Source organism: Phyllopteryx taeniolatus, unplaced genomic scaffold (assembly GCF_024500385.1).
Source record: "Phyllopteryx taeniolatus isolate TA_2022b unplaced genomic scaffold, UOR_Ptae_1.2 contig_106, whole genome shotgun sequence".
NCBI classification, from domain to species: Eukaryota; Metazoa; Chordata; class Actinopteri; order Syngnathiformes; family Syngnathidae; genus Phyllopteryx; species Phyllopteryx taeniolatus.
Genome location: NW_026902829.1, coordinates 33,058 through 51,017, shown reverse-complemented (window position 1 = coordinate 51,017; position 17,960 = coordinate 33,058). Strand labels below are relative to the sequence as shown.

At 41.7% G+C, this 17,960-nt stretch overlaps 1 pseudogene; it reads left to right on the top strand.

Annotated features, from left to right (window-relative positions):
- The first annotated feature begins 3,853 nt into the window (after positions 1-3,853).
- On the top strand, positions 3,854-17,526 carry LOC133473090 (coatomer subunit beta'-like; annotated as a pseudogene).
- Positions 17,527-17,960: the final 434 nt, after the last annotated feature.

Sequence of the window (17,960 nt, the reverse complement as noted above, 5' to 3'; positions counted from 1 at the left end):
AAAAACCTATTTAAATGGGCTGCTATATTGAGCCATGGTGTATCACATGTCTCAACTGGAGGGATGGTGGCACAGATAAATCGACACTTTACAACCTATGGTTTCAATTTATATTCAAAGAATTATTGTAGAGCATGCATGATCTGTGCACGACATAATCCGCAAGGGCAATTGCGACCTACTAGAGGTAAATTCCCAGTGCCTACATACCCTTTCCAACGCATTCACATGGATTACATAGAATTAAGTCAAAGTGAAGGAAAGAAGTACTGTTTGGTTATCAGAGATGCATTTTCGAAATGGATCGAATTATTCCCAACAAAATCACCTGATGCTCTGACGGTGGCAAAAGCACTATGTAAAGATATCATTCCAAGATATGGCATACCTGAAACCATTTACAGCGATAATGGGACTCATTTTGTAAACCAAATAATCAATAAAATAGGAACCATGTTCCACATCAATTTAAAAAACCATTGTGCTGACCACCCTCAGAGTGCAGGTCTAGTGGAAAGAATGAATGGGGCAATAAAAAATAGACTGAAAAAATTTATGGAAGAGACAGGAAGGTCATGGACACAGTGTCTTGACCTCGTTAAAATGTACATCAACATTACAAGCACCACAGGTTTAACACCTTACAAAACATTGTTTGGAAGACCTTAGAGACTTCCGTTGTTTAAACAAAAATGGGAACTTGATGACGAAACAAACTTAGCTGATTGCATGAGAAAGTTGTTAGAGAAACAAAATGATTTAAAAGAATTTGCTAAAGGTAAACATGTTTCCCAGCAGGAAACCAAGTTGGTTGGACCGGGAGACTGGGTCCGAATTCGAAGCATCAAAAAGAAGCACTGGCATTCACCAAAGTGGGAAGGACCGTATCAAGTGTTATTGACAACACCAACAGCCCTAAAAATAGCAGAAAGAAATACGTGGGTTCATTTAACACACTGTAAAAGAGTCATTTCAACTGAGTACTCAAATAGGGAAGATGAGCAAAAGTCTGATAACGGAGCGGGAGCAGATGTGTAGATTCTGAAAACGCTTGCTGGTCAGTGAAGAAAAAAGACACCAACCCGTTAAGTGAGAACTCAGCAGAATGGCACGCCCACATTGGTTACGAGATTCGATAAGTGGTTACGTAGCAACTTTGGCTACTATGGTGTTGGTTTTGTTTTTGTGGTACATGGGAAGTCCCACCCTAAATGATACAACCCATTTTTTTGATAGAAAATCACCTACCAACTGGACCAATATGACAAACCCAATAATAAAAAAATTTGAATCATTAACTCGTATCAAAGGGAGTACAGCTGATGATCAAAATTGTGGGCATGGCCTCCAAACGAGGCAAAACGGTTTAATATTTTGTGCCCCCCAAAATCAAGCTGCTTTAATCATAATCCCATATGCAGCTCTCACCAATGATGCTCAAGAGAATGGGCAGAGTTGGGGATTTGGATATGACTGGTATGCAACTATAAGCTTTGGATGGGAACACCTCATTGGTGAAACAGGTTATGATTGGTCCAGTTGGTCACAAAAAACAGCAAAAGAACATAGAAAGAAGTTTCACATAAGCAAAACGGCCCATAGTTTAATATTGAAATACAAATCAAGTCACCCAGTGTGTTTGATGATGAGCTTGTGGGCATATTCTGGCGCAAAAGATCCCGAATTCCGAGTAGCATTGTGTTATGGGAACCGTGTTAAACCAGAAATGCCATTGAAAACTTCAAAGAAAGGTGAACAAATTATAATGGTTAACAACATAACTACTGATGATTGGTTCCTTGTTGTCACAGGAGTTTCAGGACAAAATAACAATTGGTTACTATTGGTGGAACAAGCAGCAAATGTAACGAGAAAAGATTGTGTGGTTTGCATGGGTCCCAGGCTTTTGTTGCGCATAGTTCCGGCACAATTATGACAAGATTGCATTATTCCATTAATGAACGCTACTGTACCAACTGAGAGGTGTAACTCATGGGATCCTATATATCCCGTAACAAAAGCAGATAAACACAAACCAATGTTTTCTACTTTAGTAGCACCGAATAATTTTACATGATTAGTAAAGGCAAAAAATTAGGACCACTGAACGACACACAGTGTAAAGTAACCTTAAAAGTCGGACCAAAGTTTATGCCAGTATCACGGAGCGACATCTGGTGGTGGTGCGGAGATGATAGACTGTTTGATAGATTACCTAAAGATATATCTGGATTGTGCGCTATTATCACCTTGATATTGCATGTGTCTGTATACCCTATGCCTGTTCAAGATTTAATGGATAGGGCACCAATGTTTTTGTCCAATCTAGAACATAGACAAAAAAGAGATTTATCCTGGCAGAGGCAAAATTATCCAACATAAAACATACATCGACGCCATAGGTGTTCCTCGTGGGGTTCCTAATCAATACAAATTAGCTGACCAAGTTGCAGGAGGATTTGAATACTTCATATGCTGGTGGTGTACGATTAATAAAAATGTTGATGGGATAAACTATATCCACTTCAATGTACAGAGATTAGGAAATTGGACTCAGAGTGGGTTGGAAGCTGTGCACGAGCAGTTCAAGGACGTTCCAAAACCGCATAGCTGTCGACATGCTCCTCGCAAGAGAGGGAGGTGTTTGCGGTATGTTTGGAGAACAAACAATACTGCTTCAGATGGCAGCTTGACCAGAGCCATCGATGGTCTACGGACCCTCAATCAACACTCCTTGTGGGACAGCTGGATGGACGTTTTTGGTAAATACAAAACCCTAATTTCACCAATATTGATGTAAATTGCTGTTTTTGCAGCCATTCTGACATGGTGTGGATGTTGTTGTATCCCATGCATTCGGCCTTTAATCAGTAGATTAATCACCACAGCAATTACCCCCACATGGAACCGTATGGAGCATATGTATCCTTTATTGGAGGTTGATAATAATAACGATGATGATGATGATGATGTTGTTTTACCTGATTTGTTTCCTGATCCAGGTGATTACGATGTTTAAACTACAACATTCATGTATGACAAGTTTACTCTGAGTGTAAATGTATTTGTTTCATAAAAATGATTCTACAGTTAAAAAAAAAAAATCAAGATGAAGTGACTGTAAAATGATATGAGAATTTGTGCAAATACATGATAAACAGGAGGGAAATGTTAAATATATTGTAGAAGTTATCATTTATTTGCTTAGCTTGCATTAGTATTATGGACTATTTTGAGAAAGGAAGATGTCTCGCCTTCAAGAAGATGACTCAGCAGGAATCATCAGAGAGAAGGACGTGGCCGGGACGTGGCAGGTGTTGGTCCCATGTTTTCACCTTGAAACCCTACCCTTAGTGTGTTGTGTCTTGTAGCTTAGTACGTTATGTCTTGTAAACTTAGAAACCTCCCTATTTTCAAATAAATGCAGGAGCGACGGGAGAGATTGTTTAGAGCGTGTTGAGAGGCTGTAATCTGAACAATCTCCCATCCGCCCTCCTCATGAGAAAAAGAAACCAGCGTCTTCATTCCTTTTGTGTCTATTTTTTATAATGTTGGGTAAGATAAATCCAACACTACCATTGTTCCAAAAAGGATCATGCGTAAAAATCTGAAGTAACAGTATTCTCACTTGAGTACAATATTTGGCTTCTCTACCCACCCCTGGTTACAAGGTTGGTCACAGAATGATATGAACTCATAAATCAAGGCACTGTTGTCACACTACTGTTTTCTTTTGATAACTAGGTTGTCATATCCTTTCATTTTCCTAAATAGACTGATACCAAGAGAATATTTTGTCAGAATGTTTTTTCATGATTATTAATGGTTAGCAAATGTTCTTCTCTCTTGGTAGGATGACCTGCAGATCCGTGTGTTCAACTACAACACCTTGGAGCGTGTTCACATGTTTGAGGCCCACTCTGACTACATCCGTTGCATCGCTGTCCACCCAACCCAGCCCTTCATCCTCACCAGCAGCGGTATGCTTCGTCTTGTAATCCACACCAACAAACAGATAAATGTCTTCATCCAGCGGTGCACTTCTTAAACACTGTGCCCATCTCTTTGTAGATGCCTGCAGCCGGGTGTTTGAGGGTCACAGGCACTATGTCATGCAGATCGTCATCAACCCTAAAGACAATAATCAGTTTGCAAGTGCCTCCCAAGACAGGACTATTAAGGTAGGAAGAAGTTGTTCGTACTGCTCCCAAACCACAACTCCTGCGTAATCTCATGCAGTTCTGCTCAAAATATGGTATGAGTATCAATAGTAGTACGTGACACAAACGAGTACGAAGTAGTCCCCACCTTTTTTCTCCGATACATAGTTGGGTTTTTCCAACTGTCGCACACACCTACCCACCGCCCAGTGGAGGAGTTTAAGTCAAACCCGTTGGGGGGCCGGGTACTTTGGTGTTGGGTATGGGGGTCTACATATAGGATACACATAGTTCACACACACACACACACACACACACACACACACACACACACACACACACACAGTGTTTGTGAGGCGACCCGGTATGGCCACCTCAACAGGGGGAGTTGATAGAAATTCCTGGCTGCACGCTTACATAACACTGCATACACTTTTGTTTGATTCATCCCATTACAGTTACACATCCTGATATCCTTATGAACATATAATTACATTACACTCAGTCGCACCGACACAACAAACGCACAACATATTAACATAGAGTGCGTTGGGAAGTTCACTCAGGGCGCGCTGTCCACACCCCGGAACCTTCGGTAACTCAGAGCGTTGTTATTGTGCGTGCCACTCGAAACAAGTAAAACTGACACATTCCATATGGCGGATGTACAGACGTATCCCTAGCAATAGCCAACACGCTCATTAGGAAAGTTATAGAAAGTGAAGCACGCTCTGTCTCTGGGTGCCGCGGTCTCGGGGCGCGATGGGAGCACCGGACTGAATTTCCGAACGGACCTCCTCCACTAGGGTGAAGCTACGATTGGTCCGAGACTGCATGACGTCACGACGGGAAGCGGTTTTGACCACAAAACAAGCGGACAAGAACTTCTGCGCTCTCTTCACCACACATGTTGTTCTGAGCCACTTGTGGGAGAGCCCAGCACTAAACCTTTTCCAACCTTATTGTTTGACTTTGTATTGTCAAATAAATTGTTTAAACTTTCCATGGAAAGGGGAAGTGGAATTATGGAAGTTTTACCTCGACCAGAATAAAGGAACCGGGCAATAGAGGTTTGTAGGGCTGGCAGGATATACCCCGGCCGCGACTTTTATTTGTTCTCTTTTCTAAGAGTCACTGAATTAAATGTTTAAGCTGTCCATAATGTTACAGTGATGGAAACCTTTTTGAATCCAGTACAGTACATTTAAGTACAGTTCTCAAACATTTAATTTTCATTTACACATTTATGAGCGATACATTCCAATTGAGCCACAAGGAGGAGTATTGGTAACCACCGTGCCAAATTTGAATGATTAAAAAAGAAAATCAAGTATATAAAATCATATAATATAATCATTTCAAAATCATGAAAAATCAAGCTTCTTTTCTCCTCTCAAATGATGAGGGCGTGTCCGCCGAATGCATAAAACCACAACCTGCTTAACTGTCAATCAAATACTACTTCTATGACCTGAAAATGGATGTTCATTTTTCTAGCATCTTTCTTATGCCTCCACATATCTACATGTTTGAGCCACGAAAATATATACGCTTAAATCGTTCGGGGGCTGGAATATATCCCACTGGGTCGTCACGGGACTTTTCCATGCCGTGACAACGGGGCGCTCTAAAGCAGCCAAGCTACCATGAAGCCCCGGTACACATGCTGGCTGTCACATCTGACTTCTTTCCCCTCCTCGCCCTTCCACCTTTCTCTCCATGATGTGTACGCACTCACAGCTGACAACGAGGCGCTCTAAAATGGCCAAGGCAGCGGACTACCTGTAGGGCAGATGCAATTTCTGGGTGTAGGTATGGCTTGCTTGCTAACTGCAGGTCACAATTGCACCGGATAACCGCTGATCCGGACAAAGGCGCTCAAGTTTTTATCTCGTGGGTTAGGCAGGACTCAAGGTGGAGCCAAAGTACTTTACTGGGAGTTGTTTTAGCCATGGCCATAAAATCAGGAAAACCGAAACGGTGAAAAACAGTTGAACACAGTTTTCCACATTTCAGCAGTGCAAAGTTCTTTGTCTTTGCACGTTGTTAAGCAATTATCTTCAAACACGTATGATGTATTTAGACACAAATATCTAAATTCACTTTACAGTATATTTTTTACAATTTCTTGTTTTATGTATTTTTTTCCGATTTAAGCGCAGTGTTAATGTTCAAACTGCATAATATTACATCGGCTTACTGTAATATACATTGTAGTTTTTAGGAATAAAACCTCTGCCTTGTTTTTAATGAACACTTGGAGCTATTAAGCTACTCAATTTCCATGTTGGTAATTATGGTGACACTTGGAGAGCCAACAAAATCTGTAGTACTGTAATTTGAGTTCTAATGAGATACAGTGTAATAGCTGTCTCAAAAATGTATATTGTTCCATATTGTTCTATCAAAATATTGAAAGAAATTATTTGGTCGTGTCCTTCTGATGTTGCAGGTTTGGCAGCTGGGCTCATCCTCTCCCAACTTGACTTTGGAAGGCCATGAGAAAGGGGTCAGTTGCATCGACTATTACAGTGGAGGAGACAAGCCCTACCTGATATCGGGCTGATGACCATCAGGTCAAAATCTGGGACTATCAGGTATAGCATCTGTTTTTGTCCTGCTAACCGAAAAAGTAATTGAAGTAATTTAATGTAGTTTCCTATAAAACTAAATGAAACAAAAAGAATTAAACGCACTATATATTTAAATACAAGACACACATGATTGTTTTAGAAATTGCCATCTCAATGCCAACACTCAATGGAAAACCCCATTGACGGGCCAGCTACAGTTACCATTACATCACGGGGGATTTACCTTCAAATAACAAATATTTATTCACAAACTCCATCGTAACACGTACAGATAGGTAATGTAACAATACACACAGTTTTAATCTGTGAAAACTGTGAAAATTAATTCACTGCCAGTACTTCATGTTAACATCCATCCATCCATCCATTTTCAACACCGCTTATCCTGGTTAGGGTCACAGGGCGCTGGAGCCTATCCCAGCTGACTTCGGGCAAAAGGCGGACTACGCCCTGAACTGGTCGTCAGTCAGTCACAGGGCACATATAGACACAGACAACCATTCGCACTCACATTCACACCATCACAGAGTGGGAACTGAACCCACACTGCCCGCACCAAAGTCAGGCGAGTGCACCACTACACTCATGTTAACATGGATATTTGAATTTAACAGCAGTCAATAGCAGTGAATGAGTTAATGTCTTATCACGACGGTCTTGTAATCTTTTTCTAGCTTACAGAAAATTAGTAGCTCCATGAATGTATCGCACCACACTGCCCCGAAGAGGCTAAGGTGCGCACAGCAAGAACAGCAGATGCAGTAATTTCTCCGCCTGACTGTCTGACATGAAATTAGACAAACATTTTCCTGTTTTAGATCAATTAGGATTACCAAAATTATTTCTATTTGGTAAATGGTAAATATATATATATATTTTTAATATATCATTTTTATTTATTACTCATTTTATGTATCGGATCGGGACTCAGTATCGGGAGATATTTAACATTAAAGACTCTGACTTGGGTGCAAAAGAAAATGTGATTCGGACATCCCTACAAATAATTTATCTGGAGTTTACTTCTGTTCTAGAACAAGACCTGTCTTCAGACACTGGAGGGCCATGCTCAGAATGTCTCATGCGTGAGCTTCCACCCAGAGATGCCGATCATAATCACCGGGTCAGAGGAAGGTGAGCTGCAATATCTTGTGTTCCGTTCTCTTCCAACGGCTATATTACTCTTTGCTTCGCACAACATTATCTCTCACTGAAGGTACGGTACGGATTTGGCACTCTAGCACATACCGCCTGGAGAGCACCCTCAACTACGGTATGGAGCGAGTGTGGTGTGCGTGCGTCCTCAGGGGCTCCAACAATGTAGCGCTGGGCTATGATGAAGGCAGCATCATTGTCAAAGTAAGTACAAGAACAGTGTTTTTAATCATTGAAGTCACACAGCTCCTGCAAGTAAATAGCTTGGCGTACAAGGTTCATTTGTTCCGTGACCAAGCTTATAACTCAATTTTTCACCATTAAATTAATTAAAATGCCATTGAAATACGTTCTAGGCCCCCCAAAAAAACACCTCCAGTTTGTTTTTTTGGTTTGTTTTTTGCTGCGTTTCTGATGAAGACAAATACAACTAAATTGTATAAAAACATAATGAAACAATAAAAAGGGAATCTGAAGAGATAAACTGGTTTTATCAAGTGTATTACTGTACGCATTGTAGTATTCATGTGTTGGAAGTGTGCCTTTAAGGAGCGTGGCCTCGTGACTGGTGTCAGGATGGTGAATGTGGGTGGACTTAGTAGTTAGGTTACTCTGCGTGTGATCCTCTCGGCGTGAGTTGGGGCCTACAGCAGCTCCTTATGGGTGCTCTCATTTTGTGTTTGTGTTTGGCTGTTTTTCATATTAAATTAACAGCCGAAAGTGCATCATCAATTGTGGCTCTTCTTGCCCACTTGCAAGGGCATTACAGTACCTTAACAGCGAAAAATTGATCAAGCATGACTTTGTAACTCAAAAAACGTGTCATTTGGGGCACTCATCAAGATAGCACTGTACCTTGTTACTACAGTGTAAGTACTCTTCAATATTGTGCAGGTGATATAAAAGCAGTCTTCACATTGCTTTCATGCATACAAAAAAAACATTGTCGATCTCCTCTGTTGTTTGTTTTCTCTTCAGGTGGGCCGCGAGGAGCCGGCCATGTCAATGGACACCAGCGGGAAGATTATTTGGGTCCAGCACCGTCAAATACAGCAGGCCAACTTGATGCAAATGGGTGATGCTGAGATTAAGGATGGAGAGAGGCTCCCACTGGCGGTGAAAGACTTGGAAAGTTTTGAGATACACCCTCAAACGATTCAGCATAACCCCAACGGGAGGTACGCTGAATGTGCACAAACAATTTCAATGTCTTGCTGAGTGACCTGGTCTCATGTCGAGCTCTCATTTATTGGTTTGTTGCAGTGTGTGGCGATGGAGAGTACATCATCTGTACCGCCATATCTCTGAGAAGCAAGATCTTCGGCTCAGCACAGGATTTTGCTTGGGCACATGACTCATCTGAGTAAGTGTTCACTTCTAAGTCTGTCTGGGTTGCTTTACTGCTCAATTGCTACAGTATGAGCAAATGTTCTATTCAGTGCTTATGTATTTGTGTAAAATGACAGCAGCAGACAATCCCTACTGTCATATAATTGTCTTTCTTATTTACAGTATGTTTAAGCGCATGTGTAATAGTTAATGCCTCTTCCTGTTTTAACAGATATGCAATTAGAGAAAGCAGAAGCGTTGTGAAAATAATGCAGAATTTCAAAGTAAAGAAATCATTCACGCCTGACTTTGGAGCAGAGGGTAATGGCAATGCTGTCGTAAAGCAAACTTGTGGTTCAATAGGTTATTGCTGGTAAAAACAACAACCAATATATTCTTTTTTTGGACCCTGCAGGCATCTATGGAGGTTTCTTGCTTGGGGGGAGGTCAGTGAATGGTCTGGGATTTTATGATTGGGAGAACACCGAACTGATCCGCCGCATTGAGATCCAACCTAAACATGTAAGACTCTCTTTCAATAGGAAACTTGACAAGGTTTTCCAAAAATTACGGTCTTAAATGCCAAGTTTGGTTGGAATGGCCACTTCAACCTGAGTACAGCAAATCAAGAATTTTGAAAGTGAGATGATGCGTTCCATAGAAATTTAGTTTGTGTCGCAAAAAATTTACTCTTTGGGGAGTGTTTTTGTGTGATATGGCCAATAGAAAAGCTGGCCAAAAACACCTTCAAATTAGAGTGAAACAGGATGACTATTATTTCTCAACATATGACCTGGACCCTTTCGTTTCGTCAGCTACTTCGGGAACCCCTTCTCCGGTTGGCCGACAAGTTTTTGTTGAAAATAAGCTTGTACAGGCTGCAATTACGTCGGCAAGTCAAAATGACTGTGACTTTTCCAACGGTGTCACTTGCCCTAAAAAGTGCACTTAAATAGCACAAATGGATCATTATTGGTGAGAAGAACAGCGTGGGCAGTAGAATAACGAATGTACTCATGTAATGTACTAGTTTTTTCATCAATGTACTTGTTATGGAGGGTTTATAGCTACTTTCAGGTCTATGTGTTTGTTTTATGAATGTTTAGTAAGGTGGTTTACTGGCAACACAAGCAGTCTCATTCTTACCTTTGTATCCCTCCATTTTATTTGTTTTTGTCCTGTGTGCAGATCTTCTGGTCGGACTCTGGCGAGTTGGTCTGCATCGCGACTGAAGAGTCTTTCTTCATCCTTCGATACATGGCTGATAAAGTAGCTGCCTCACAAGAGAACAACGAAGGAGTGACGGAGGACGGCATTGAGGATGCTTTTGAGGTTTGTGTGTATTTCCATTGTTATGAGCCTTTTTATTATGGTACAGTAACCCCCCACATGCTTTAAACGTATTAAAACACACTTTTTAAAGTATTCCTTAGCACCTGCTTTTACTCCGTCGTTTACAGTTCTCCAAATAAGAGGCAAAGCTTGCTTCAAGCTGTTTTCGTTTTTGGTCAATCCACGAAATATTTACTGTAAAACTGACAAATATAACAAAAGCGATTGAAACATATTTTTAAACACCAAAATGTTCAACCAAACCATGTACTGTAATTTTTCGTGTATAATGTGCATTTTTTCCCCAAAAAAATTGCCAAGTCAATAGTGCTTTCACATTTTATAAATGTATGCCCCCATCTAGAGGTTATGAAAAACCTGTACACTTTCATTCCAATGTGACAGGGGTACGTATGATTGCATATATGTACAGTTGTGCTCATAAGTTTACATACACTGGCAGAATTTGTGAAATATCTTTTTTGTTAAACAAAACACACCTAGCTTCTTCTTTTCCTTTGGGCTTGTCTCGTTAGGGGTCGCCACAACGTCTCATCCTTTTCCATGTCAGCCTATCTCCTGCATCCTCCTCTCTAACACAAACTGCCCTCATGTCTTCCCTCACAACATCCATCAACCTTCTCTTTGGTCTTCCTCTAGCTCTCTTGCCTGGCAGCTCCATCCTCATTGCCCTTCTACCAATATACTCACTATTTCTCCTCTGGACGTGTCCACACCATTGAAGTCTGCTCTCTCTAACTTTGTCTCCACAACATCTAACCTTGGCTGTCCCACAATTTAGCGCCTTCTGACCTTCTCTGTACTTTTCCATCAACATCCTCAGGGCAAATAATGCATCTGTGGTAGTTTTTCTCCGCATGAAACCAGAGTGTTGCTCGCAAATACTGACTTCTATCCTGAGTCTAGCCAAAAACACTCTTTCCCATAACTTCATTGTGTGCCTCATCAACTTTATTCCTCTCAGTTCCCACAGCTCTGCACATAACCCTTGTTCTTAAAAATGGACACCAGCACACTTTTTCTCCATTCCTCAGGCATCTTCTCACCTGTTCAAAAACTCCACAGCCAGCTCTCCTAGATGCTTCCATACCTCCACAGGAATGTGATCAGGACCAACTGCCTTTCCATTTTTCATCCCCTTGAATGCCTTTCTAACTTCCCCCTTACTAGTCATTGCCACTTCCTGGTCCACCACCCTCTTCTACTCTTCCTTCTCTCTCATTTTCCTCATTCATCAACTCTTCAAAGTTTTCTTTCCATCTGTCCAGCACACTACTGGCACCGGTCAACACATTTCCATCTCTATCCTTAATCACCCTAACCTGCTGCACATCCTTCCCATCTCTATCCCTCTGTCTGGCCAACCTGTATAGATCCTTTTGTCCTTCTTTAGTGTCCAACCTGGCATACCTGTCCTCATATGCTTCTTTTTTGGCCTTTGCCACCTCTACCTTTGCCCTATGTCGCATCTCAACGTATTCCTTGCTCCTCTCCTCTGTCCTCTCAAGTGTCTTACTTCTTCTTAGCTAACCTCTTTCCTTGTATGATTTCCTGTACTGTGAGGTTCCACCACCAAGTCTCCTTCTCTCCTTTCCTGCCAGAAGATACACCAAGTACTCTCTTGCCTGCCTCTCTGATCACCTTGGCTGCAGTAGTCCAGTCTTCTGGAGCTCCTCCTGTCCACCGAGATCCTGTCTCAGCTATTCCCAAAAAGCCGCGCAACACTCTTCCTTTCTCAGCTTCCACCACATGGTTCTCTACTCCGCCTTTGTCTTCTGAGTCTTCCTCCCTACCACCAGAATCATCTTACACAGCACCATCCTATGCTGTCTAGCACAAGGGTGAGCAAACGTTTTGGCTCCGGGGCCATTGAATTTTAAAATTTGACAGGCGGGCCAAGCCAGAATCAGATGCTTACATATAAAAAAAAACAAAAAAACAAAGGCATTGTAGTGTTAATACTTAGACTTACTTTTAATGGGAACAGTGTTGTTTTATTTATCACTTTTTTTTTGCCAGTGCATCAAAGTCTGGTGTTAGTTTTGTTGTGGCAATTCTCAGAACACATCTGAGGTGTTCATCACTCAGCTGGGATCTGTAGGATGTTTTGTTGGTGTTCATCAGACAAAAGTCTGTTCACACATATGTAGAGCCCGCGGGCCCTAGTTTGCCCACCCCTGGTCAAGCCACACTCTCCCCTCCCACCACCTTACAGTCGGTAACCTCATCAGATGACATCGTCTGCACAAGATGTAATCTACCTGCGTGCTTCTACCTCCGCTCTTGTTGGTCACCCTTTGTTCCTGCCTCTTCTGGAAAAAAAGTGTTCACTACAACCATTTGGATCCTTTTTGCAAAGTCTCCCACCATCTGTCCCTCCAAGTTCCTTTCCTGGATGCCAAACCGACCCATAACTTCTTCATCACCCCTGTTTCCTTCACCAACATGTCCATTACAATCTGCACCAATCACCACTCACTCTTTGTCTGGGATGCTCAGAACTACTTTGTCGAGCTCCTTCCAGAATTTCTCTTTCACCTCTTGGTCACAGCCTACCTGTGGGACATTACATAATATATAAAACCCTCAATTTCAAGTATCAGCCTCATCACTCGATCTGATACTCTTTTCACCTCCAAGACATTCTTTTAAAACAACCACGACTCCATTTCTCTTCCCATCTACACCATGATAAAAATAAACTTCTAGCCTTACTGCCTTTCCACCTGCTCTCCTGGACACACAATAGATCAACCTTTCTCATCATGTCAACCAACTCGCGAGCTTTTCCTGTCATAGTCCCAACATTCTAAGTCCCCACATTAAATTCTCGGCTATATGCTTTCCTCTTTTCTTTCTGCCCAAGAACTCACTTTCCACCTCTCCTTCGTCTTCCACCCACAGTAGCTGAATTTCCACCGGCGCCCTGCAGGTTAACTGTGCCGGGGACCGATCCGCTATGGAATTCTTTGGATGAAGGTTCATATTTGTTTGGCAACGTTTTAAGCCAGATGCCCTTCATGACGCTACAGTTTGCACTGGCTTGTACAACCCATAGGGCTGCATTAAAAGGCACCTAGCTTAATGCTAACATATTATGTGAAACACCATAGCCGGGCTTACGGAAATTAGCATAGACGTAACGTAACTATAAATCTTTTAAAAAATTAATTAAAAAACTCACCGGTACGACTTGAACACATGTAGCAGCAACACATACATTTGCCCACTGTTTGCTCTGAAGCAGAGTGCGTAATGTATGCAGACGACACAGTTTTCTTTGTTCATGGTCGCTCCAAAGATACTGTTGCTGCTAAACTCACTAATACAATGTCCTGTGTCACAACTTGGTTGCAGGAGTGCTGTCTACAGCTAAACGTTTCTAAAACTGTAGGCATGTATTTCACTAAAACAAATAGAGTATCACCTGACCCCGACATACTTGTTAATGGAGAAAAAATGCAAATTGTCAGCCAATACAAATATCTTGGGTTAATAATAGATTCACAGCTTTCCTTTAAAGCCCATATTGACAAATTGTGTAAAAATATCAAATTAAACCTCGCAAATTTTCGTGCAATTCGGAATGAAATGTCAACTGAAGCTGCAAAAATTTACCTGCATTCGATGATTCTTAGTCACTTTAACTATTGCATAACCAGTTGGTCCCAGGCTGGTCAGAATGCAAAAAAACCATTGGATGTTTTGTACAAACAAGTAATTAAAGTGATGGATAAAAAACCAAGGCACTATCATCACTGTGCAATTTAAAAAAAATACAGTCTTTTAAACTGGGACCGTCTTCACATATTTTAAATTTATAATAATAGATTTAAATTTGATTTATAAAGTACTGCATGATTTGGCCCCAGCTCCTCTGGCTGAGTTCATCAGCCAAAGAAACAGCTCTGAGCGTGTCACTCGAGGCTCTGTCAGAGGTGACTGTCTCATTCCTCTGCGCAGGAGCACTTTCAGTAAGTCAGCCTGGTCAGTGAGGAGCGCTGGTGAGTGGAACTCAGTACCTAAGGAGGTTAAACTGCTTACAACATACAAGGCCTTCACAAAAAAACTGAAAATGTGGCTCGTTAACACCTATAGCTGCCAACACTAAAAGACAAGTATGTTATGATGTTTTCATGTTATGATCAAATGATTTGTGGTTTTATTCTCTCTTAATAGTATAATAAGTATTTGATTATGTATCCTGTATTATATTGTCTTGTAGATGTATTTTACTGCTTTTTTACATCATGGCCAGGGGACTACAGATGAAAACTAGCCTTCTGGCTAATTCTGGCTTTTTTAACCATGTGTACTTCATGTGTTTTATGAAATTGCATTGTCCCCTTTCAAAAATAAACTGAAACTGAATACAGATAGAGCGTGCAACAATACAACAATACTCGTAGCCGTATATTCTCTCTGCTCAGTAGGAACAACAACTATGACTAGAGCTTAGTTGGGGACGTTCTCAGCCTCTTATGCTTGCTCTTAATGACGCTGCATCTCTTCAGTAGACCCCAGTGCTGCCTGGCACGGTGGTTCACCAAAAAACAATTATGCGATGGAGTGGTGCCACCAACAGTGACCTATGACATGGAGGGGTGTAAACTCTCACACAATGATCCCACATTACATTTGTAAGTTCATGGATTTTCTCCTGGTTCAGGTCAAGGGAGAGGTCCGGGAGATCGTGAAGACTGGACTCTGGGTTGGCGACTGCTTCATTTACACCAGCTCTCTGAACAGACTCAGCTACTTTGTAGGGGGAGAGATTGTCACTCTTGCTAACTTGGACAGGTCAGATATTTATGATTGCATTCAAGTCACCTTAAACTTCTTTTCAAGTCAGCTCTGGTTGTATTTATAGTAACAGCAGAACACAGATATGCGCCATCATTTAAGATGTTCCCTCTCCGCGCAGAACCATGTATTTACTGGGCTACATAGCCAAACATGAGCGTCTCTACCTGGGAGACAGGGAGCTCAACATCGTCAGCTACTCCCTGCTGGTCTCAGTCCTCAAGTACCAGACTGCTGTCATGAGGAGGGACTTTGGTGTGGCCGACAAGGAGCTTCCCACAATTGCAAAAGAGCAACGGACCAGAGTGGCCCACTTCCTGGAAAAACAGGTCAGTGCATTATTAGCCTGTCATTACATTTCATTTCATTGATTCCTAGTTGTTCGACCGATTGATGGCTTCCTCTGTGCTTATTAGTTTTTTTGTCTTCCGGCTCTCCAGGGTTTCAAGCAGCAGGCATTAGCGCTGACGACGGACCCTGAGCACAGGTTTGAGCTGGCCTTGCAACTGGGAGACTTGAAAATTGCCTACGAGCTGGCTGTAGAAGCAGAGGTAACTTGAGTCCTTTTTTAAGAAGACAGTGGTGCCTTGAGTTCAATTGATTTAGTGGCCATGCTCGTAACTTCACATAGTTGTATCTGAAATCATCTTTCAATATTTCATCTCTTCAGTCATCTTTCCACAAATTAATGAAAATGCCATTAATCCATCCCAGTCTCTCTCTCCAAAAAAAAAATAAAATTGTCATCAAAATCATTTTTGACATTTTTTCGCTTCAATTTAATGGACATTCTGCCGCTTCTGGCGTTTGCACCACGGCCACCTGGGAGCAGCATAATTCAGACATTCAAATATACTGTACATGGAGACACTCAAAACTCAGTAAACCGCAGTCATATTAGTCATTCTTTGGAGAGGATGAAGAATATATGCCTGTGAGTATTATTATATTATCCGTCTATATCTGTTGCTCCACTATATTGTTTCCAAATATTGAACATTGTTTGCATGAAGCTAAAGTGACTTATCTGAAGCCAAGCTGTGGTTATTTTAAATATACAATATGTCCATTTTTTTGTTTAGTTTGACAGTAAACTTGGACTGGGAGTGGCGGTAAACAGCTTGAAGCCGGTTTTTTCATGAATTGTGCACTATCTGCCTAACTGCTGCTTGTTGTGAAGTGAGTTGAGTTCACTGGCACCACACAGCACTCGTGTCAAATTTTTGCTCGCAAGTCAAAGTATAAAAAGAGCCCGACGACAGCTCGTATCTTGAAAAATTCGCAAGTCGGGTCACTAGTATGTAACCGCACTGCAGCGTGGAATAATAATTTTTTTTTTTTTTCTAACAATAATCACTGAGTGGAAATAGGAATTCTCCGTCCATTCTGTACATTCATAATACGACAATTGACCATGACATCACAACAATACTGTATGTTATTATGGGTGGCAACAAAGCGTTCTCCCATGGCACCACTTGTCAGCAAACCCTTCCATGCCATTTGACCCAGGCAGAGCGATTGAGAACACAGGGTGACACGTTTGAATGAATGAGTTTCTTCTTGCAAGGTGTCTCTGATTGGCAAGTCTTCTCCTTTACCGCTGTTGTTTGAATTTGTGGTATCCTGGCACTTATTGGTTTACAAACATTCTGAATCAATCTATCCATGTCCCCCTTTTTCTCCCTCATAGTCAGAGCAGAAGTGGAAGCGGTGTGCAGAGCTGGGTATTACTGCCTGTGAGTTCGGCCTGGCCCAGGAATGCCTTCGGCATGCTAAGGATTACGAGGGCTTACTCCTCCTCGCCACCGCTTCCGGTAACGCCCGTATGGTGGGCAAGCTGGCCGAGGGTGCAGAAAGGGAAGGCAAGAACAACGTTGCCTTTGTGACCTACTTCCTGCAGGGGAGGTAAGTACCACATGTGACTGAAGGGTCCTGATTTTGCGTTGAAAGTCACTGGTGTAACTGTTGTTCTGTCATCTTTTCCACACAGACTTGATGAGTGTTGAGAGGTTTTGATAAAAACCAAGCGCCTTCCTGAAGCTGCTTTATGGGCTCACACTTACCTGCCCAGCCAGGTGTCCCGTGTGGTCAGACTGTGGAGGGAAAACTTGGCCGAGGTCAACCAGAAGGTGAGCACTGTGGTTTGTTCATTTGGAAGTATATAGCTGTCATAAATCATTTGACCCTTGGTTTCATTTCGTGCATTTATGACATCTGATTTCATTGGCTTTAACTCATATCTGGTAAAAGGATTTAATAACACATTTTTCATAATTTGGACAGACAATATAATTTAATGATGCACCGAAATTTTGGCCACCGAAAATTTTCGGCCTTTAATGGTCCATAGTGCATTTTTGGTTTTGGCCTGAAGGCATTGTCTCCGAAATAAAACGGCTGAAACAGGATGTTGTTAGGACGCAAGCGAAAACTGCAGTCAGCGCGGTTGTTTACACTATATTTTATTTAAAAGAAGGAAGTATGCGGAGAGAGATGTCTTAAAATTATTTGCACGTGTTTTTCAGATACACAAATATATCCGCGATTTACATATTTTTTTAAT